Source organism: Eublepharis macularius, chromosome 7, assembly GCF_028583425.1.
Source record: "Eublepharis macularius isolate TG4126 chromosome 7, MPM_Emac_v1.0, whole genome shotgun sequence".
NCBI lineage: Eukaryota > Metazoa > Chordata > Lepidosauria > Squamata > Eublepharidae > Eublepharis > Eublepharis macularius.
The window spans coordinates 126,214,905-126,237,519 of record NC_072796.1 but is presented as its reverse complement, the minus strand read 5'-3'; the positions used below and the strand labels follow the sequence as shown (position 1 = coordinate 126,237,519).

Genomic DNA, 22,615 nt, shown 5'->3' with positions numbered 1-22,615 from the left:
GGTGGGTGGAGGGTCAGCTGCAGCATAATCCCTTGATATGGTTGAGCAAAGAAATAGTGGTTGAGCAAAACGAAAGTGCCTTACCTTTCTCTTTCCTGCAGAAATAAAATAAAATAACATTTGACATCTTAGTGGTCTGTGTTCAGCTGTTTTCTTAGAAAGCGAGTTATTTGGAGCTGTTCGGTTCTTGGATGTACCTGAGAATTTCTATGCAGGAGGCTTTCTTTTATTTGATTAGGTGACAGAACAGCATGTGCTGATTTACTTTCCTAGTTATTTTTGTGTATGCTAACAGAAGCAGGTTAGAGTTACCAAATGTGTTTCCTTTGTGTTTCCCTACCTCTTCCTAGACCTCTGTTGCAATGACATACAGCAATGAAGCTGGGTTGGAAAAGGCACTTTTACTAGAAACTTAATTCTGAGCCCCATCTGTGTTTATTCCTGAAACCTTCCTTGGGGCCTTTTCTGGTGTCACAGTAATGCATACCAGGAGCCGACCAACTGCACATAATAAGAGCATTTGTTATCTCCTGTCTTCCCGATCCATGCCATTGCCATGTTGTGAGAACAGGAACAGTGTATATATTTACTGTGTGCTTTATAACCTTAGACTCACGAACTGACCACTGGAGTTTTCTTGGCTGATGTTCACACGTATCAAAGCTATGCATGCGTGGTAAATGCACGTGTTCCCCCTGTTCAAACAAATAAGGAAAATTGCATGGGCTCTTGGTATGATTTATTGTAATGTCTGGAGAGAGAGGTCTCTTGGCCCTCCTTCCTCTTTCACTAGCCTTCATTATCGTGAATATGAAGATTGGAAGCTCCTTGGGAGTAGAGACTTTTTTTTTTGCTTGCAAACAACACATTATGTACATTGATAGTACAGTAAAAGTAACAAAACCATTGACATGTCAGCAAGCTTTATTTTGTCCAGGTTTAAAGCTGAGCATGTGAATTTCACCTCCGTTTACAGATTTCGCTTGGTGGCTGCGTGCAAGCCATTGTTCTCTTTGCTTTCTGTCTGAATGAAACATGGAAGCAATACTGGTCTCTTTTTTTCTTCTATTAGTCAGGATGCAGGTAGCACATGTTTTAATTTACAGGGTTATTTTTAAAGAGTACTACAATATTGTATGCAAATAAATCCAGCTACTTGGAATGGGCCGTATAAATGTGGAGCAGCTCTCTTTATTGATCACAGCTGGAACTTGGCACAAGCAAAGCGCAGATGCCGTACGGTGACTTCTCCCAAGGGGAGCAGCTGTGCTGTGTGGCATTATGGATTTTATTTGTTGAATTTTGTGAGTTTCAAGTTACAAATTTCCCTCCTTCATTTCCAGATAGGATCTGAAGCCGTTGAGCTTTGAAAGCACAGCATGTTCCTTTCATAGTCCTTTTTTCAAATTTTGTGTTTTTGAAATAATACTTTGCATACTTTTTTTGGTTTCTGCATAATGTCTAATGCTGTTGCTTTGATGGGGCATGCCTCTTAAACTGCTTGACTGTATCTAGTTGACTGAAATGTTTTTTGAAAAGGTAGAGATTTTTCTCTTTTAAAAGAATCCTGTGAAAGAATTTCATGGATGTTTTGACTTCGTGCTCCAACTGTGATAATTAGGTCTGTGACCCACTTTCATCCTGCTGGGATTATACAGCCTCATTACAAATACAGAGATTGGTGGCTGGGGTGGGGGATGAGTTTTCCACTCCAAAATATTCTTTTAAAGGATGCCCAGAAGAGCTTTGAGGTGTCCCTGCAGCTACAAGCGTGTCTTCCTGCCATAGGAAGAGCTTCCTTGGAATAAAACCTATTTGATGCATGTAGAAAGACGTAATGCTTTGAGAAGTGAAGCTGACTGTATAGAATTTCCTTGAATTCTACAGTATTGGGAGGTTATTTCGTAGCTGAGCTCAATTTCCTTTCTTGGGGTAGGAGTAGCAGAGTACATGGATCAGTTATAGTATTCGTAAAGCCATAGATTCGTATCTTATAGGTTTATAACTCAAACTGGGATCTAGCTTGGCACATACTGGTGATTTACAGTGCTATCTCTAACCACTATTTATACTTTTCCAAGTCCACTGAAGTCAGTGAACTTTGGAGGGTGTGTAACTCTGCTTAGAATGGCACAGTTAGTTGTTGAAAGAAATGCTAGGGTCTCTAGATGTGTCTCTAGATCACAGCTGTAACTTGGCATATGCAAAGCGTAGATGCTGTACAGATGTGTGTCTGGATGCGATGCAAGCCAGGAAGAACAGAAGCACAGAAGCCATGCACTACTATTTTCTGTGCTTCTTTGTAATGTCTGAAGGGGGACTTTATCATCTATAAGATGTGTCACGTGATCTTGTAGCAAGGGCTCACTCATTTCACTTCGGTGTGAAAATGCCGTTTTGAATGTTGTCAGGAAGCGCCAGGAACAGGATGCGTGAGTTGTTTGCCCTTCCGGTTACATCTGCACTGTGTAATGATCAAACCTGTTTCTCCCAGAACTCTAGAATGAACCACATTGCCGAGACACAGCATATCAATAATTGGCAATAACAACAACTTTTGATTTATATACCACCCTTCAGGACAACGTAAGGCCCACTCAGAGCAGTTTACAAACTGTGTTATTATTATCTTCATGTGAGGTGGGCGGGGCTGAGTTCTAAGAGAGCTGTGACTGACCCAAGGTCACCCAGCTGGCTTTGAGTGGAGGAGTGGGGAATCAAACCTGGTTCTTCAGATTAGAGTCCTGCCGCTCTTAACCACAACACCAAACTGGCTGTCCTTAACAGGCAGGCTTGTCATCTAGAAAAGCCTCTTAGGCAGGCCAAAGGCCATGTGCCATTCTAGAACGATTTGGGGCGTCTGTTCCATCCCACTGTTGGCATTAGTCTTGCAAACCCTCCCAGGTCCCAAAAGCGATTTGAATCGCTAAACTGATGAAGTTTCTTGAATTCTGATCAAAATCTTGGAAGCCTTCATTGCATTTGTAAAAAGCAAACAAACCTCAAAACATTGTACTTCTTAACATGGTGTCCTGTCAACCACTCGTTCAAATTGGTCACTCAGTAGTGTCATGCTAATCCACATTTGCTTTGAATTTTGTTTAGTATTTTGTCATTCGAGATGGACATTGTTTTTTCTACTGACACTGGCCATTATCAGAGACAGGATGAGACGCTACCAAGCACAGTTCCCCTGCCTTGTTTTCTTACAACCATAAATCCTCTCCTTTTTTTAAGTGACAGAAGATTTACATGCCGTAAAATAATTTAGAATATCAGGGACTATCCACTTCCGTTCTGGGATTGGCCTCACAGAACAGGGGCTTCCCAGTTCAGACCTCTTTAATTATGATACTGTTCACTGCTTGATATAATACCCGTGTTTGTGCTGTGTACCTGACACCTGTGTTTGTGCTAAATACAGATAGTGCTGTGCTCTAATACTAAGTTAACAGTAGAAGAGTTTGTTTGCAAAACTGTGCTTTTGTTTAGGTGGGGCCTTGTAAGCCTAATTTAGTGGCATTGTTTGCTAACCTTGACCTGGATGTGCGTATATGCAGGTTTGTTCCTTTGCATCTGCAATATGGTGTTTAGTTTCAGTGGGTAGCTGTGTTGGTCTGCAGTAGGGTCGCCAGCTCCAAGTTGGGAAATTCCTGGACATCTAGGGAGTGAAACCTGGAGAAAGTGGGGTTTGGGGAGGGAAAAGACCTTGGCATGGCATAATTCCATAGAGTCCACCCCCCAAAGTAGCCATTTTCTCCAGGTGAACTGATCTCTGTGGCCTGGAGACCGGTTGGAATTCTGGGAGATCTCCAGCCACTACCTGGAGGCTGGCAACCCTAGTCTGCAGTAGAAGAGCAAGATTCAAGTCCAGTAGCGCCTTAAAGCACAAAAAGATCTCCATGTTATAAGCTTTCTATAGTCAAAGCTCCCTTTGTCAGACATACGTGGCAAAAGGAGTATTGACTCCTGAAAGCTTATAACGTGCAAGTCTTTTGTGGCTTTAAGGTGCGACTGGACTTGATTCTTGCTCTTCTGTTTAGTTTGTTTGCATGCACTGTTCTGTTCCGTTCAGCTCTTTTATGTTTTATATATAGTTGCACCTGATGCCCTTTCAGCAGATGTGGAGGTTGACCTTTGTGGCGTCTTTGGATGGGAAGAGAAATAGCCTCTTCCAAAACTATGTAATTTGAAACCAGCAAGACCTATTTTAAAAACTATTCTGAAAGCGTTCCCTCTGTCTTTATACTGTAAAAGGTCCAGCAAGATAGCATAACGTATAGAGCACCAGTTTTATGCGCCTTTCTGGGGCTCACATTTATCTTCATGAGCAACTGATAAGTTTCGCAAAGGATTGACCAGCTGTTCTTAGCTTCACCAGTGTGGAAGTATTTTCTGTCCATTCCAATTGTTCTGTTTTTCCTACGCTGAACTTTCAGCCTAAACAAACATCACATTGATAAAATGCAATGAAACTTGGTTGTTTCGAAAAACGAGTGTTAAAAGTCAAAATTCAAAACTTGCTGACCCGAGGAATGCTGTTTTAGGTCAAGTAGCAGAATTTTGAAAAACGTGTCTCGGAGTTTCATTAAGAATGCTGTTTCAGTTTAAGTAGTGAATTGTGAAATGTGTGTCTTGGAGTTTCATTAAGAAGGTAGAACTTGGAGGCTTGAGAAAGGGGGAAATCGTAAACCTGTTCCTGGGAGGTCACAAGTCTGAAGAGGCAGATGGTGGCTTGAACAACCACACACTGCATTCCTCCTGTCTATAAATTGCATACCTTCTGCAGCAGAGTTCACCCTTGGAATTCACTTGATGTTGTTTGCTTTTGAAGCCAAATAATGCTGTTAAGAGCTGAATGCTTGGCTGCTACGTGAATAAAGGTTGAGGCTCGTTCCCATGATTTTACTCCTCTGTTCTCTTACATGGTGTGCTAAATATCTACGTCCTGTTTTGGGGCAAGCCTTTATTTGCTGTCTCATCTGAAGTGGCGAACTCTGCGTTGTGCTTCCCCTGCAGACCAGGATCCAAACCATTGTTTAAAGTCCTGGTTTGGAGATAAGGCTCAAATCAGAGTTTGACGTCTTGTTTGTAATGGCAGAGTTTTCACTATAACCCCAAGGGTATTTGTAAGCCTCTGAACAGCCTTGTGAGTGAGGTTAGAGTTGGTGGACTTGCCCAAGGGTGCTTTTATCTCCTTTTTGGGGGCTGTATGGGAGAATCACTCCTTGATTTTTCCAAGATCCCAGCCCAGTGCAGCACTCTGTTCTTGCTCTCCAGTGCTTTACCTTTGGCCTGATCAGAAACTAATGGTAATCATAACAAAAGCTGAGTCCAGTAGTGCCTTAAAACCACCCAAATTTCCCAGCTTTTTGTGAGTCAAAGCACACTTTGAGCCAAAACACACGTTAAGAAATACCTAGGTTCAGCACGTGTTCTCTTACCTCAAGGTTTGCTGGGATCTGTAGGCGTCCTGGAAGCTTAAAGTTTAGCATTTACAGAGCAGCAGAAAGGGGAAGGGAAATACAGGCGCCTGTATTTCCCTCCCTGCTGCTCTGTAAATGCTAAACTTGTTCTCTTACCTCAAAGTTTGCTTGGATCTGTAGGCATCCTGGAAGCTTAAAGTTTAGCATTTACAGAGCAGCAGGAAGGGGAAGGGAAATACAGGCGCCTGTATTTCCCTCCCTGCTGCTCTGTAAATGCTAAACTTTAAGCTTCCAGGACGCCTACAGATCCCGGCAAACCTTGAGGTAAGAGAACATGTGCTGAACCTAGGTATTTCTTAACGTGTGTTTTGGCTCTTTGTCAGATAAAAGGCTTGAATTATGTTCTGCTACTACAGACTAATATGGCTACCCACCTGAAACTAATGGTAATTATAAATAGAAGCTCCCTCAGGATCACTAGGTATATAAATACTTCTTTTCTCATTGTTTCTACAGTAGTGTTGAAAATATCCTTTGTAGCTTAGGGCCAAACTAGACACGATGGGCTTCCTCAGTAATGCACTGCCATTTTACAAATGAGTTCCCTCTCACTTTACTTCATTACTGCATTACTTCACCTGAAATCTCAAGGCCCCAAAGAAGTCCATTGTATAATTTTTGCTTGAATGTATAAATTGGCGGTTTAGTCTCAGCATTGGTAGTATTTTGGGGTAAATGGATGAAGGATCCATCTCAAATGATCTCTTAAATTGGATGATTTTTTCCTCCCTCATCCAACCCTGGTCCCTCACCTCGGGGTTCCTTCAACCTAGACCATTTCTGCTATCTGCTTTCATATTGGTTTTCTGAGCTGTATACATGGGGAGAAATTGTGCTTGCTTTGGGCAGTAATTGATCGATTTTGTGCATTTTTGTCTCTCCCATCCTCGAAGAAGCTCAGAGTGGCACAGATGAGTCTCCCCTCCATATTTTCCTCAGAGCAATGCTAAGAGGGTAGATTAAGCTGAGAGAGAATGGCTGGCCCAAGTTCAGCTGGTGTGGTGAGAGTGTCAGGATAGGAATTGACAGGGCTTTTTTTTTCAGCGGGAACGCGGTGGAACGGAGTTCCAGAACCTCTTGAAAATGGTCACATGGCTGGTGGCCCCGCCCCCTGATCTCCAGACAGGGCAGTTTAGATTGCCGTCCTCGCTGTTGGCGTGGAGGGCAATCTAAACCTCCCTCTGTCTGGAGATCAGGGGGCGGGGCCACCAGCCATGTGACCATTTTCTCCAAGGGCAACCCACTGAGTTCCACCACCTCTTTTCCCAGAAAAAAAGCCCTGGGAATTAAGATAGCCCAATTAAAATCCTGACTCTCAACTTGATGGGTGAGCTTAGGGCAGTCACACACACTCAGTCTTGCATGCCTCAAAGTGCTGTTATGAAGTCAGAATTTTTGTGGGGAGGGGTCTGAAAATATCCCGCCCTCAAAGCATTTGGTGGCCCTAATGAGGGCAGAAAGGTGTGGTGTGAAATTTTTTAATTAAACGAATAAAAGAAAGCGCTATTGCTCTTACAAGAGTATTCTGTTGCTGGATGAACGGGTGGTTATTTCAAAGCATCGAAAATGGGCCTTTTTGCTTACTCTGACATAAAATGGAAAAGAATTTTTCAGACACCTGAGGGTTGTTAATAGAATGAATCTCTTTGTACCCCACTCCCCCAATCTTTGTGATGGAGAAATAATTTAAATATGTTGATAGATTTTTATTTCTGCTGGATGGGTGAATTCTTTCCAGAATTGGGGGATCACGATGTGCCAGTAATTGTATCTAAATGAACATGGCTGGCTGTCTCTTATGCAGTCTGGACCTAATTTGTCACAGCTGTCAGATTGATCATGTCATACTGAATGCCTTCAGGAGAAACTGTATAGGCTGCAAACCCTTTTAACATTTATTGAGACAGAACTGGGAAGTAATATGGAACCATTTGCTGACCTTAGGATTTATACAGTGTGTGCTCTTCATCTCCCCCCTCCCCTTTAGTCGCCTGGCCCTGTCTTTGATAACTGGCAGTCCATTTAATGAATTGTAGTTGCCTGCGATTGGAGCTTGAAAGGTCAAGCACCCTCTCCATGTTGCGCTCCAAGGATTTTCTTCCATTTCCAGAGATCTTTGGGCCGTCTGGCTGCCCAGATTGAATGAAGCATCTGGATGGAACAGGAAACTAGCAAACTTATTGCTTGGAAGTGCTCATATAGGGTGATGGTGGCACCAACTATTACCTCCTGTGGGGGACTCCACAGGAGCTCCGTGGTTGTGTGTGGTCCTTCTTCAGACCCCTGAGATTACAAAAATCTTGGTGGCTGAAGGTTTGGCTTTCATGTGGAGGACTGATACATGCGAACCATGTCTTTAAAAAAAAGATCGATCGAAGCTTCCTAATGTGAGCTTGGCAGTTCAGCAGGGCTTTCATGAGAACTGCTAAATAATGTTGAACAATCCTGTGGCTGAAATATACATTAAAGTTCACGCATCCATTTCCGAGCCTCTGCTCATCTTAACGTGTCTTCAGCCTCATTAAACCGGCATGCGCCACAAATTCATAATCATAACAGATAAGAGGTTCACTTTCCTCATTGCACATTTAACCAATTATTTTACCTTTAACCGCAAAGCTTGTCAAGATGGAACAGCTCCCACAGTGCTGTGATCTATTAGAGCCAATGGGTGGTAGCTGTGTCAACGACACACAGATTATTTCAGCGGAAATCTGGTTCCTGCCAATATCAAGATGGATAAAATGCAAGAGATGAGAGTCTTACTTAAGGTTACTTTCCCTTTCCTTTCCTGTTTGGCAGCACCAGATAAGACCACAGCACTATCTGCTGAAAAAGACAGGTCCACTTAAGATTAATTGCATTAAAATGATCTGTGCAGGCAAATTAATGCATTTCTCTTTGACTTTCCACCCTGTGCCTTCCCATATAGAGCTGTTCTGTTTTTTACATCATAACTTCCCTAGCAGGTTGGTTAAGGTAAGATTAGCCTAGGCAGGGGTTTTTTCTGGGGAAAGAGGTGGTGGAACTCAGTGGGTCGCCCTGAGAGAAAATGGTCACATGGCTGGTGGCCCCGCCCCCTGATCTCCAGACAGAGGGGAGTTTAGATAGCCCAAGCGGCGCGGAGGGCAATCTCAACTCCCCTCTGTCTGGAGATCAGGGGGCGGGGCCACCAGCCATGTGACCATTTTCAAGAGGTTCCGGAACTCCATTCCACCATGTTCCAGCTGAAAAAAAGCCCTGAGCCTAGGCAAACCTGATCTTGTTGGATCTCGGAAGCTAAGCAGGGTCTGCTTTGGTTAGTAATTGGATGAGAAGCTTCCAAAGAAGGCCAGGGTTGCAGAGGAAGGCACTGGCAAACCACCTCTCTTAGTCTCTTGCCTTGAAAACCCCAGCAGGGGTCTCGCCATAAGTAAGCTATGATTTAACGGCACTCTACACCACCAACACGAGATTAATAGTGATTTGCAAACTACATCGTTGATTGGAGGCCTTCTGGTTCCAGTCCAGTTACACTCTTCCACATAGACAGGTTAAGCACACAACTTGTATTATCTAAGATGCAAATATTTTTAATCTTTCCTTGGCATGGCTGCCCCATGTACCAAGCCAGGCTTGCGGTGAAGTCTGCAGAATTGATTATGTTGTGTTTCAGTATTTCTTCTATTCTGTATTGGATTCTTGCTAATATTATGTCTTTTAAACTTGAATCTATTTACCCTATAGCGTTGTTTATAGAAATGTCCTTGATACTGTATTGAAATGTCCTTGATACTGATTGTACTAATCTCATACTGTGTAATTCGCCTTGAGTCTCAGTGAGAAAGGTGGACTATAAATGACATAAATAAACAATAAATAAATTAGTATGCATTTCTTCCTGGTACAGTCTCACACCCCTTTGTTAATAATGTGTGGTCTAAAAGAAACAGAATAACTTCCTTCTACCACATTTTTATCTCGCCCCATCTCCATAGAGGTCAGGCTAATATGAGTGGGTATGCCTGGTCCAAGAACACACCACTGAGTTTCATGGATGAATGTGGATTGGAATCTGGCCCTTCTAGCACCTAGTCTGACACTCTTAACATTTACATCACACCTTCCTTTTGTTGTCAACTGTTTAACTCATTATAGGTGACCAGTGAAATTGCAATACAACAAACCTGAGCCAAGCCATTGGGAAAGATGAGCCAACATGAATACTCGTCAGAAGTTAGAATCCAAAAGTGTTATGTTCCATTCATTCTAAATGCTACCACATATTTTATGAATTGGAAAGTTTGCTTTGGCATAGAAAAGGAAAGCACGTAACAGGGCATGAAGAAGAGCAGAAAGGAAGAACAGCAAAAATGGGCAGGTTCCACAGGGCCATTAGAACGAGAAAAAATATGTGTGAGAAGTGAGGATTATAAATGCAAGGTTTATTTAGCCTTACTGTCTTCACAGGTGGGCATAGCTGGGGTAATGAGGCTTTACGGAATGTTTTCATAAATAAAATGGCAGTGGGAAATCATTTGACTGCGCAGTGCTCAGTTTCTTCCACTATGCTCCCTAATTCTTTCCCCCCTTTTATTTTCCTTGATTGTAAATTTGCATATGCGAGGTATACTGAAGAAAAGTAGTGCAGTACTTAGCGGAAAGAAGGCTGAAGTATGATCTGCAACAAGGATGACAACATTGACTAATTATTACTGTCAGCCCTCTTTTATCTGTGTCAAAATTACTTCATTTTTTTGGGTCACCAGTTCCCAAGCTTTGTCCCAGGAGAAGCACTGGAGTACTGGGAGAAATTTAACAGTCTGAACCCCACAAATCTATTCACAGATGAGTCTTCCTGTTGCATCTCAACATGAGTCACTGTTCAGTGCATGCCTTCTTCCAGTCCACTTCTGCCAGGGGTTTGTATGAAATTTGTTGCATTTCTACATTGGGTATTAGAAGTGTGCATGGGTGAAAGATTTGGGTTTGGGGGAAAATTCAGGGAACTCTGAACCCCGAAGTGGCTTTAAATCGCTTCGGTATGCTCTGTAAAGATTCGGAGAAAACCTAAGTGAGGAGGGGAAGCTTTGTCTGAGCCCCCCACTTACCTGGAAGACCAGCAGTGGCCACCTGGCCAGCGGGGAAGGCTGGAGCTGCCACGCCGCCACCTCCAGGGCCCGCAGCGGCCACCTGGCTGGCAGGGAAGGCCAGAGCTGCCCCCCGCCTACCAAATGAAGCCAGGCCCGAAGCTTCCCGAAGCAACCTGAATGCTTTGGGAAGCTTTGATTTGGGATTTCCGAATCGGGACCAGCATGCTGGCTCCTATTAATAAATCCCGTATCTTTACAGATCGGGTCTGATTCTATTTTTCCCGAATTGGAAATCTGAAGCACACACCCCTATTGGGTATGATAGATAATTGTGAGTCCTTTGCAGTGTACAGGTTCAGTAGAATTGCTTCTCTTTAGAGGATATTCCTATTATGTCACAACATAAATATCTGTTCCTGTAATTATCAAACATGACTACAACAGGAACTTCCAAAAGATGCATGGGGTGGCTTCACTAATAGATGAGTATTTCTGCTTACTGTAAAAGGAAATTGGGGTATAAGGGTGTGGTGTGACTCTAGTTTTAAATTTGGGAAGAGTGTGCTTGCTTCTTCCCGATGGGAAACACTCTTTTATAGGTTACAAGAGGCAAGAGAGTACATTTAGCTAGAATTCTATCACCTCTATTTTGGCCTAACCAGAAATAATTGGCACCTGTCATGGACAAATGACACTATTGGAGTGACCACTTAGCAGATAAAAATAGGGCTGGTAGATTTCTTTTTAATCTATCAACTTGCTAGCATTTATGCAGGTAACTACATTTCAATAAACTTAGCCTACAATTTGCCATTGCCTTTGTCTGCAAATTCTTCCTTGGTGATCTCCCATCTAATTACTGACCCAGCTTAGCTTCTGAGATCTGGCAAGATCGGGCTATATTATGCCACCTTCCTTTCCAGTTTGGTGTAGTGGTTAAGAGCAGCAGGAATCTAATCTGGAGAACTGGGTTTGATTCCCCATTCCTCTGCTTTAAGCCAGCTGGGTGACTTTGGGTCAGTCACAGCTCTCTTAGAGCTCTCTCAGACCCACCCACCTCACAGGGTGATTGTTGTGGGGATAATTATAACACACTTTGTAAACCGCTCTGAATGGGCATTGTCCTGAAGGGTGGTATATAAATCGAATGTTGTTGTTGTTGTTGTTATTATATTAAGTGTAAAGTAATATAGTGTTTTGATCTATCTGATAGTCTTGTGTAACAGCAAAAGGGGGAAAAATAACATCTATCTATCATTAGCTTTGGCATAGATAGAAGGGACCTGGCATATTCATCCCATACTTAGCTCTGCTAGGGTCCCAAATCTCTGACGTTTTTCTTATCTGCTTCCTGATTAATCGTGTAGCGAACTTTTAATTTTAGATTAAAGCTTGACTTGATTCATTTCACCAGTTAATCGATTTAAAGCTTGCCCCAAAGCCTTTTCTTACAGAACAAATGCCTCCTGTTTTAATTTTCCAATGCAAACTCCTTTGAAGCTTAATTTCCCTTGAGAATCTGTGCATCATTCCTGCTTAAAACGGTTGGTGTAAATCCGTCAGTGCGAAGGTGAACGTAAGGGCTCTCCTGGGACCTGTTTTCTGCTATTATTTATTACTGTACATTCCACCAGTGGGTTCTAATGGGTTGTTAAAGAAGCAACTCAGTTTACACAGCAAAGTAATTTTTTCTTAATGGAGAATCCAACCTGATGGAGTTGGAAGTTGTTTACAATCCTTTCCTGAAGCCGCTCAGTTTTCCCAGTGGAGAGATGAGGAAGAGATTGCTGTCTATGACTGTGCATACGTTGCCCGTGGAATGTGGATTCTATGAATCATGAATGGAAGTTCCATGGAAGAGGTCTCTCCTCCCTCCCTGTGGGTTGCCCCAAAAGCAGCTCCTTGGGATGCGATACCGAGGGATGACTATTGAGGGGAAATCTGCAGAAATCTTCTCCTCTCCTTTTGCCCAAGCTTTTCTAAACAAAAGCTTGGGCAAAAGCCCAATCTTGTATAAGATTGGGGGTGAGATTTCTGCAAATTCTTCCTCCTTGCTTCATGCCACATCGCCATCTGTTCCCAAGGGTCCCCTCAGTTCTTAGAAGCAGCTGAGGTGGTAAGCAAAAAGGGGAGAATTCATTCCTTGTACCATTCACATCCAGTGTTGTGAGAAGGGGCTTTCGGGGACTTAAGTATCAGTGGATGGGGGAATCTGAATGTTTAGGGCAAGTTGAAGACTCAGTGGTGAAACAAGAATCGTGGAGGCGTGTTGCCTGCAGAATGCATTTCTCGGCATCCTCAACTGGAGGAAGGAAATCCATGCCATAGTGAGATACTTGCAAACCCAATTCCTGCCGTGGGTCTTGAGCTGGTGACCTTGGAGGGAGGTGATGTCATGACTGTGCATCATAAATTATGGAGGAAGAAAGAGAATTAACTGTTTCCGCCTGGAGATGGCCTGTGATAATCACCGCAGTTTCATCTTCCAGTTTTATAAGATTTGCTGTATTGTCTCTCAAAAGAAACACAGTTATATGAAAAATAAACACCAGACTTATTCATATGCATTCAGACTGAGAATATATTTTTGACTCAGCAGGAAAAAGAAAGAAAGGTAACCATTGTTGAAAGAAATTCCCTGGCTATATTGCATGTCTGATAGACGCTTCCAGAGTGTTGCTATGGTTTTCCCATTGTAGTCTTGTTTGCCTTCTGCCTTCCTTTCACAAATCTTGTACTGAATAGAGAGGAAGAGAGAACAAAGTTTTAGGAAGTAGCAAGTGGCTGACTGATTATTCCTTTCCTTCCTGCTCGGTGGAAATGACCAGGTGGTCTCCTCCAAAACAGAAACCAGGCTCCTTGTATCTTTTGGCTGTGCGCCCTCTTTCTTCCCAGACCACCATTTATTTTATTTATTTTATTCATGTCATTTATAGGCCGCCTTTCTGATTGAGGCTCAAGGCAGATTACATAGTGTGAGATTAGCACAGTCAATATCAAGGACATTTCAATAAACAATGCCATAGGATAAATCAATGCAAGTTTACAATGACATAACATTAGCAAAAATCCAATACAAAGTTGAAGAAATGCTAAAACAGAGCATAAGCTCTGTTTGGGACTGACTTTAGACAACATAGAACTTCCCATTAGGGTCATACTTAAAGCAACAAGTAATACATAGGTGCACATACCTAAAGCAATAGATAGTACATTTGTGTTACAGATGAGAATGACATACAGATGAGAATGACACATACATCTGTATAATACTTGGCATATTCCATTGTAGAATCAACGGCTACTATCTCCAAAGTTAGGAGCTCTATCAGGGAGCCCTTAGTTCATTGACCTGCCAAGGAACTCCAGTGTGGTGTAGAACGTCTTGGGGCATGTTGTAAGGCATACAAGTCATTTATCATGGAATACTGACCATTGGGCTGTGCTGTTGCCCTGCAGAAGTACACCCTAAAACACAATCAGTGTTTCACCTGAGATGATGCACTTCAGGGAAGGATCAACAGAGGAGGGCAAACAGAGTTGAATCCTAATGGCCCCAAGTTCAGTAAGTGAGAAGCCTGCTGGTGGTGGTGGGAGGAACCTCACTTGGGGCAGGCATGCAGGTCTTGTGTTTCAGAGAAGCTTGTCGGCTATTAATTCATTGTCTATTTTTAGTCACCAGGGAATCGATTTCAAAGGAAACCAGAGATTCTTCGGAACACAGTGTAAGCATGGCTATATAGCATGCCCCCCGCCCAACAGACTGTGTTGCTATGGTGAGCCATGGCACTGCTTTCAGGATCATTGAGTTAGACAATTTCACTTGACTCGGCCAATAATGAAGATGTTCACTTGACTGTAAACCTTCCATCCGCAGTAATGCCTGGATAACTAGAACGTGGGATTCTTGCTTGGATCTGAGCTCCACGACAGGTGGAAATGTGCGGGGCTGAAGGATTCCACTCAGTCTTTTCTCTGATATGCTGCTGTCCCACCCACCTTCAGTCTGAAGTAGTACAGTTGAACAAGATCTGATTTTGGTGATTATGTGGAAACTTTGCCCAGGGTATAAGCATCATTGGAAGAGTTCAGTAAGTGTGATGAAAAGGGAAGGCCCACCTACCTGTGTATTGTATACACAGACCAATACATACACAACGGTAAAGGTAAAGGTAGTCCCCTGTGCAAGCACTGAGTCATTACTGACCCATGGGGGGACGTCGCATCACGATGTTTTCTTGGCACACTTTTTGTTACGGGGTGGTTTGCCATTGCCTTCTCCTGTGGTCCGGAGTGGGGCAGTCAGCACTAGTGGGTAGCTCCTCCTCCGTCTCTTGCGCAGGGCCGGACAAACTTGCGATCCTCGGGGGAGGGGCTCCCAGGATGACTCAGTTTTTCCGGCCCTGCTCAGCAGAGCGGACGCGATTTCGGAGCTCTGAAGAGAGCGGCGATCTTCAAAGAAATTTAGAGGCGCTGACTCGCCGGGGAAAGGAAGGACGTGTTCCTCCACCCCCCCCCCCGCTCCTGACCGAGCGTTTTCTGAGCGGCACGGGAGCCGCGGAGGCGAGTGCACAGCCGACGTCCCTAACTGACTAGGACCCGGCTGCTGCAGAGGAGGCGTGGAAAGCGGCGGGAAACTTCGGCGGCCGCTGTGCTCAAAGGAAGCTTAAAGGCTCCAAACGGCAGAAGCCTCCGGGAGCGCGCCAAAAGACGGTGAGTACTGTGCAACCCCGCCAAGAGGCTTTTGCTCTCTGCGAAGCGGGGGGGGGGAACCGGGCCCCGGACCTCGTTTGGGAGCGCAGAGAGCAGTGCGACCTCGGAACGCTTCAAAGGAAAGGGAGCGATAAGCAGCCTCTTACTGCACCTTCCTCCCTGGGCATTGCGGCTCCGTTTGTTTTGGGGGCGGCTAGAGGGAAAATCTCCCTAATGCACTTCCCTGCAATTTTGATTCGGGCAAACACTGTGACTTTGGAAAATTATTTGGCCATCCGGGTAATGCATGCTCACGCTTGCTCCCACTTTAGGCAACACGTTTTTGGCGGGAATGATGTCACAGGCCAGCACTTCAGAACAAAAAGCCTCTGAGAGCATGGATGCATCAGAAAGGCCAAGTCACTCCCATTCTAGCCAAGGGAAGAGCTCTGGGAATGCTGAACCCGATCTCACAGGCCCAGAGGCTAAAGCCAATATATTGGCATGGCTGCAGGAAGAAATTAGGAAAGGAATAGATAGTGCAGTTAAAGAGCTTAAGGAGCAGCCTGGCTCCAAGAGGAAAACCCCGAGCACCTCCAATGAAAAGAAGAAGGCTGGGTCCTCCACACTGTCCAAGCCAAAGAAAAGGAAGCTGGCCAAGTGGATTGAAGTGGACTCCAGTGCCTCTGAGGAGTCTAAGGAAGATCCAGACTCATCCTCGCAGTCCTCAGGAAGTGAGGAGGGGGAATTGTCGGAGGAAGAGGAGATGGAGGCTGATCAGGCGCAGTCCAGGCTTTTTCCGCAGGAAATGTACTCTAAGTTGCTTGCAAAAGTATTAAGAACCCTGGAAATCTCCCAGTCCTCAGCGAGTAAAGCTGAGACGGAATCTGTCTACCCACAAGGTCTGGAGAGAGCCTTGCCCAAGGTGGGTCAGAGGCACACAGGGGTGCCCTTGCCAGCCATCTTCCACGATGTACTGAGAGTGGAATGGGATAACCCGGCCAAGCCTAAAACCTACCAGTCTGTGTTCCACAAATTCTACTCTCTGGGTCCAGATGACGCCAAGAAGATCAAACTCCCTGCAGTGGATGACCCTGTCTCCAGTCTGGCAACCACTTCAGTCCTACCCATGGACGCGGAGGGCATGCCCAAGGACCCATCGGACAAGAAAATAGAGCAGGCCCTGCGTAGAGACTTTGAGGCATCCTCGGCGTCTCTCAGGTCTTCCTCAGTGGGATCACTGTTTGCGAGGGCAGCCTACACATGGGCCTCAGACCTGGCTGCCGCAGGCAGAGAGGTGCCCAAAGAGGTCAAGAATGAAGTCAAAAAGATTGCCCTTGCGGCAGCCTTTGCAGCGGACGCCACCCTGGACTCCTTTCAGATGTCCTCCAGAGCCATGGGCTTCAATGTTGCTGCAAGAAGGAACACCTGGCTACGGAACTGGGATGTAGACCCACCAGCCCGCAGTAAGGTGGCGGCAATCCCGTACTCCGGAGGCAAACTCTTTGGAGAAGCACTGGACAAGTATCTTGTAGAAAACTCAGACAAGAAGAGGGTGCTGCCATCAAAGAAAAAGGAGATGAAGTACAAAGGTAGGCCCTCCTTTCGTGACTTCAAGAGATCAGCTAGACAGAATTCAGACAGGCCATTTAAGGGTAGATGGCAGTCTAAGACCAGATCCGACAGTAGACCCTTCGCCTACAGAAAGCCAGCCTCCCAGTCCAAGGCTCAGAAGAAGACCAACCAAGCATGACTATTGCAACGCACCTCGTCATATAGGGGGGCGCCTGCAGGAATTTGTGCCCCAATGGATGAAGACAGTTTCGGACGAATGGGTGCTGGAGACAGTATCCAGGGGCTACTCTTTGGAGTTCGACAGAATCCCAAAGACACGTTTTATTCCGATGGCCCGGAACGGCTCCCGGCTGAAACATCTTCAACTCATGAAGGCAATCAAGCACCTGTTACAAATCAGGGCTATAGAGCCAGTGCCCAAACACTCCAGCAAACGGGGAGTGTACTCGATCTTCTTCACTGTACCGAAGAAGAACGGAGAGATCAGGGCCATTCTGGACCTCAAATGGTTAAATCTCCACATCAGGTCCAGGAAATTCAAGATGGAGACGATGAAATCGACCACGGAAGCCATTCAACACGGGGACTTCCTGGCCTCCATCGATCTATCGGAGGCCTACTTACATATCCCTATCCGGCCAGCGCACAGGAAATACCTGCGTTTCGCTTACAACGGATGCCATTATCAATACAGAGCACTCCCCTTCGGCCTGAAGTCCGCCCCGAGGGTCTTCACCAAAGTCCTGGTCACGCTGGTGGCTTTCCTCAGGATCCAGGGGGTGGCGCTGTCGCCCTATCTGGACGACATTCTCATAAAGGCTCCCTCCCTGCAGGCTGCACAAACAGCAGTGTCTCTGACAATACAATGCCTGGAGAGCCACGGTTTCATCGTCAACAGGCGGAAGAGCCTGTTGGCACCAGCGCAGAGGATCGTGCACCTGGGCGTAATCGTGAACACAGCACTAGACAGGATCTTTGTGTCACTGGAGAGACAGCAGAAAATCAGGTCACTCATTCAGAACATTCAATTGAGAAGGTTGGTGGAGGTCATGCAGCTGGCCAAATTGCAAGGCATGCTGGTATCCTGTCAGGATACCCTTCAATGGGCCAGGTTCCATACCCGACCCCTACTGAGATTCCTGCGGCCATATCAGCGGGTCATAACACACAGGTGGCACAAACTGGTGGAGATTCCCGAGGCGCTGCACAAGGAACTGAGCTGGTGGATGACACCGAGCAGATTCGTGGAAGGGTCTCCCCTCAGAGAACCAACCCGACTAGCAGTGACGACGGACGCCAGCCTGTCCGGATGGGGAGCCCACATGAAGGACAGGATAACACAAGGGGAATGGCTCCCGGAAGAGCAGGAGGCCAGCATAAACCTGCTAGAGCTCAAGGCCATCCGGAACGGGCTCTTGGAGTTCAAGGACGCCCTTCAAGGAAAACACGTCATGGTACACACAGACAACATGACGGCCAAGGCCTACGTAAACAAACAAGGAGGCACAAGATCCAGACGACTGAGCAAGGAAGCAGAGGAACTCTTTCTCTGGGCGGAAAGGAACTTGAAATCAATAAGGGCCAGTCATATAGCAGGACAGCAAAACGCCCTGGCGGATTGGCTGAGTCGGAACAAAGTGGACCACTCGGAATGGACACTGGACAAGCAAACCTTTCGGGAGTTGTGCATGAGGTTTGGCACTCCAGAGGTGGATCTTTTCGCATCTCTGAAGAACAGGCAGGTACCCAAGTTCTTTTCAAGATACAGGGAACCAGAGGCGATGGGGGTGGATGCGTTGAGCCAGGCGTGGCCGCGCAGCCTACTGTACGCGTTTCCCCCAACAAAAATCATACACAGAGTCATACAGAGGATCATAGATCAGGAAGCGGACGTGGTCCTAGTTGCACCATTTTGGCCCAGGAGGCCATGGTTCCAAGACCTCAAGAGACTGTCTCACTCGACTCCATGGACCCTCCCGTGCAGGGAGGACCTATTGACTCAAGGGGGAATTCGACATCCGAACCCGGACTCCCTGCATCTGACGGCCTGGCGGTTGAGCGTGAACAGCTCAAGGGACTAGGATATCCCGAGAAGGTGGTCGAGACAATGCTTGCCTCGCGGAAAGGCTCGACCAACAAGAGCTATAACAGGACATGGCAGCGATTCTCACAATGGTGTGCGGAGAAAGGGCGGGATCCCATGTCGGCATCGGTGAAGCAGATCCTTGTATTCCTCCAGGATGGACTAGACAAAGGGCTCAGTACTAGTACGCTTAAGTGGCAGGTGGCCGCGATCTCTGCTATCAGGGGATCTCAATCGGGGGCGTCGCTTACCTCGCATCCACATATTAAGAGGTTCTTGAGGGGAACGACGCTGCTGAACCCACCTCAAGTGCACCGTTTTCCCACATGGAACCTGAACCTAGTCTTGAAGGCCCTTACTGGAGAGCCGTTTGAACCGATGGCGACCTGTTCCCTCAAAAATCTGACCCTTAAGACAATCTTCCTAGTGGGACTGACCTCGGCTAGGAGGGTTTCAGAATTAGGGGCACTGTCCATAAGTAAGGAGCTGTGCATTTTCCACCAGGATAAAGTAGTACTACGAACAGACCCCACCTTTATCCCTAAGGTCAACACGTCTTTTCATAGAGGGGAAGACATCGTCCTGCCCTCCTTCTGTGCTAACCCCAAACACGAGAAGGAAAGGGAATGGCACAAGCTAGACGTTCGTAGGGCATTAAGCTTCTACATAGACAGGACTAGTCAGGTACGGAAGGTGGAGAGCATGTTCGTGTCATTCAGGAATAGTTCCCTGGGGACGAAAGTCTCTCTGCCCACACTAAGTAGATGGATCAGGGAGTGCATTGTACTAGCATACAAGTCCAGGAATGTTCCTCCCCCGGCTGGGATCACGGCTCATTCTCTGAGAGGGGCAGCCACTTCAGCTGCGTACAGATCCTTCCCGTCCCTGGAAAGGATATGCAAGGCGGCTACATGGAGGTCAGTTCACACGTTCACGAAACACTATAGGATAGACAGGATGGCCTCCTCCGAGGCGGCCTTTGGCAGGAGGGTGCTACAGCACGTCCTGGATTCCTAGAATACCCGCCCAAGGGTACACTGCTAGGAGTATATCCCACTAGTGCTGACTGCCCCACTCCGGACCACAGAAGAATGGAAGATTTGTATCCACTTACCGTGAATCTTCCTTTCTCGGTGGTCCAGGAGTGGGGCAGTCAGACCCCACCCTTACAAAAAAAAAAAAAAAAGGAAAGAAAGAAAGAAAGGAAAGGGGGGGGGACATAAGGGGACACACACGTGATAGGGAGAAAAGGTAAACTGGAAATATATACGTAGTGCTGAAGGGTTTCAGTTGGGGAACAAGAAACCAGTAAGGTCCATGGCCGTGGAGAGTCCCCGGAGTTCTCCTGTAATTTGCCAGTTGGATTGATTGTTTTGATTGACTGTTGTCGTTAGTTGTGATCCAGAACAGGAATGAGCTGGACTGAGACTTAGAAGGGGTCGATACGGGCTTGGAAAGGAACTGAGTCATCCTGGGAGCCCCTCCCCCGAGGATCGCAAGTTTGTCCGGCCCTGCGCAAGAGACGGACGGGGAGCTACCCACTAGTGCTGACTGCCCCACTCCTGGACCACCGAGAAAGGAAGATTCACGGTAAGTGGATACAAATCTTCCATTCCCCAGTCATCTACACTTTACCCCCAGGAAACCGGGTACTCATTTTACCGACCTTGGAAGGATGGAAGGCTGAGTCAACCTTGAGCCGGCTAGCTGAACCCAGCTTCCGCCAGGATCGAACTCAGGTTGTGAGCAGAGCTTGGGCAGCAGTACTGCAGCTCTGTGCTACTGTGTAAAGAAACTGCCATGGGGTCTTCATAGTAAGATGAGCCACGAGCGCAGTTGTATTTAAATAGACTTGATAGAATTGTTGTCTATTTTAACAAGAGCCAGTGAATACATGACTTGAATCTGGGACTGCTGGAGCAGCATCCTTTCTCTGACAGGGACTGACTAACTGATCTTGGCCAGGTCACGTAATTGTTCATACCCCTTAAATAAAATAGGAATAAGATGGGTCTGCCTCACCGGGATGTTATTTGGGTACCACCGAACATTGTTAAATGTTTTGTATGTTACAATTGTGTTATGAATTAGTAGTAATGATGATAATGCTGTTTAAAACCAGCCCTTCGATGCTCTGAAATGTTACAATTAATACATTGAGAAGATCAGTGGGATTTTTTTTTCCTCTGGGAAGGATGCCAAAAGTGTGATATTTTTACAGCAGCCGCTCTTCTGTTGTATATGCCGAAGATCTCACAGACAGTCCCTTTACAAGGATCTCTGATAAAAAAGGCTTGAGAGAGACCTGCCCTAAAACCCAGGAGAGCTCCTGCCAGGCAGAAAGCGTACACTCTTGATTGCGAGACGAGTCCAATTCAGTATAAATAAAATTTGCGTCCCTGTATAAAAAGGAGAGATTTCCAGTTGCAAGTTGGAACAGTTTTTGGTTTAAAACTGGTCACATCTGTGTATTTGAACATCGAAAGCTACTTCTGTTGCCTGGGTCATGGTTGGGTGTGGGTCCAAATGTATCTTGAGTTGTTTCCGGATGGCCTTCTGCCTGCCCAGGGAAATGATGTAGGGGAGGAAGCAGGCAGGAGAGTGACCGTAGGCTTTCCTGACCGTTTTAGGTTTTATGTTCACTGGGAAGCAGCTGTTTGACAAGACAGCTCCTGGGCAGGAAGCGAACCACGTTTTTATTTGAAGCTTCAGGATAGATTTGAGATGGCAAGAGTGGAGCTGCCTCGTGTGTGTGAGGGGGCACGGGTTGCTCAATTCATGTTCCTAACCTTAAATCCCAGAACATTTTAAGCAGAAGGATATGCATTGGGTTTGTGTGTGTGTTTTCTCCATTGCTTGGGGGTTGAGGGCTGGCTGGTGAGCAAGACAATCCAGATTTTGAGCTGTCCTTGAACGCTGTGGGAATTAGCACCAGTATAATCACTTTTTTTTTTTTGGAACTGTTTTGCCATCTCCTGTAGCTTCTGGCTCCTCTCCTCGGCCGAACTCTTCCACCCTACCCTGACCTGTTCTGACCTTGCTAAGCTTCGCGAGGCCAAATGAGACCGCAGCCGGCAGGAGTGTGTGGTTGCAGTAAACAAAAATGGAAGGATGTTAAAAGCATCTAATTGAATTATTGTGCTGCGGAGACGGGGGTGACTCACGGAGAGACTAATCACCTGCTGTTCTGCGTTCTGCTGCAAATAATAGGTTGGGAGTTAAAATATTTCAAAGGTCATCGTTATGGAAATTGCTAGGGATTCGGTGTTTGTGCTCGATAGTTTATCTCTGAAGGAATCCTCATGGAGCATGAAAATTTGAGGGTTGGAGGAATGGCACCATGTGGAGCAAGGCTCTGTCTGAGTCACCGTGCCATCTTCAAGAGTGTAGCTAGTCTTTTTGCCGTTAAAGAGCAAAGGTTTCTGTTTTTATTAAGTGTTCTCCCACATATCTGGGGCCTCTGGTATGGTTGTGTTACTTTAACTTCTTTAGTTAATCACTTTGGCTTGACTGCTGCATCCAGTGCTGGTGACCAGTGTGGTTGGGCGCTTGCCATAGATAAAGAGGCTGGAAAGGGACTTTATGATTAGAGCGTGATACCGTTCTTGCTTTGCATGGAGATCCAAAACAGGCTTGGGTCTGCTTAAAACAGTCTTTACTAGAGATGGGCACGAACCACAAAAAAAATGAACCATGAGATTTGTGGT

The 22,615-nt window shown here is 45.9% G+C and overlaps 1 protein-coding gene across 4 annotated transcripts in view; it reads left to right on the top strand.

Moving 5' to 3' along the window:
- Positions 1-22,615, top strand: part of MTSS1 (MTSS I-BAR domain containing 1) — a 171,757-nt gene that overhangs the window by 85,254 nt on the left and 63,888 nt on the right. The gene's annotated exons all lie outside the window — the stretch shown is intronic.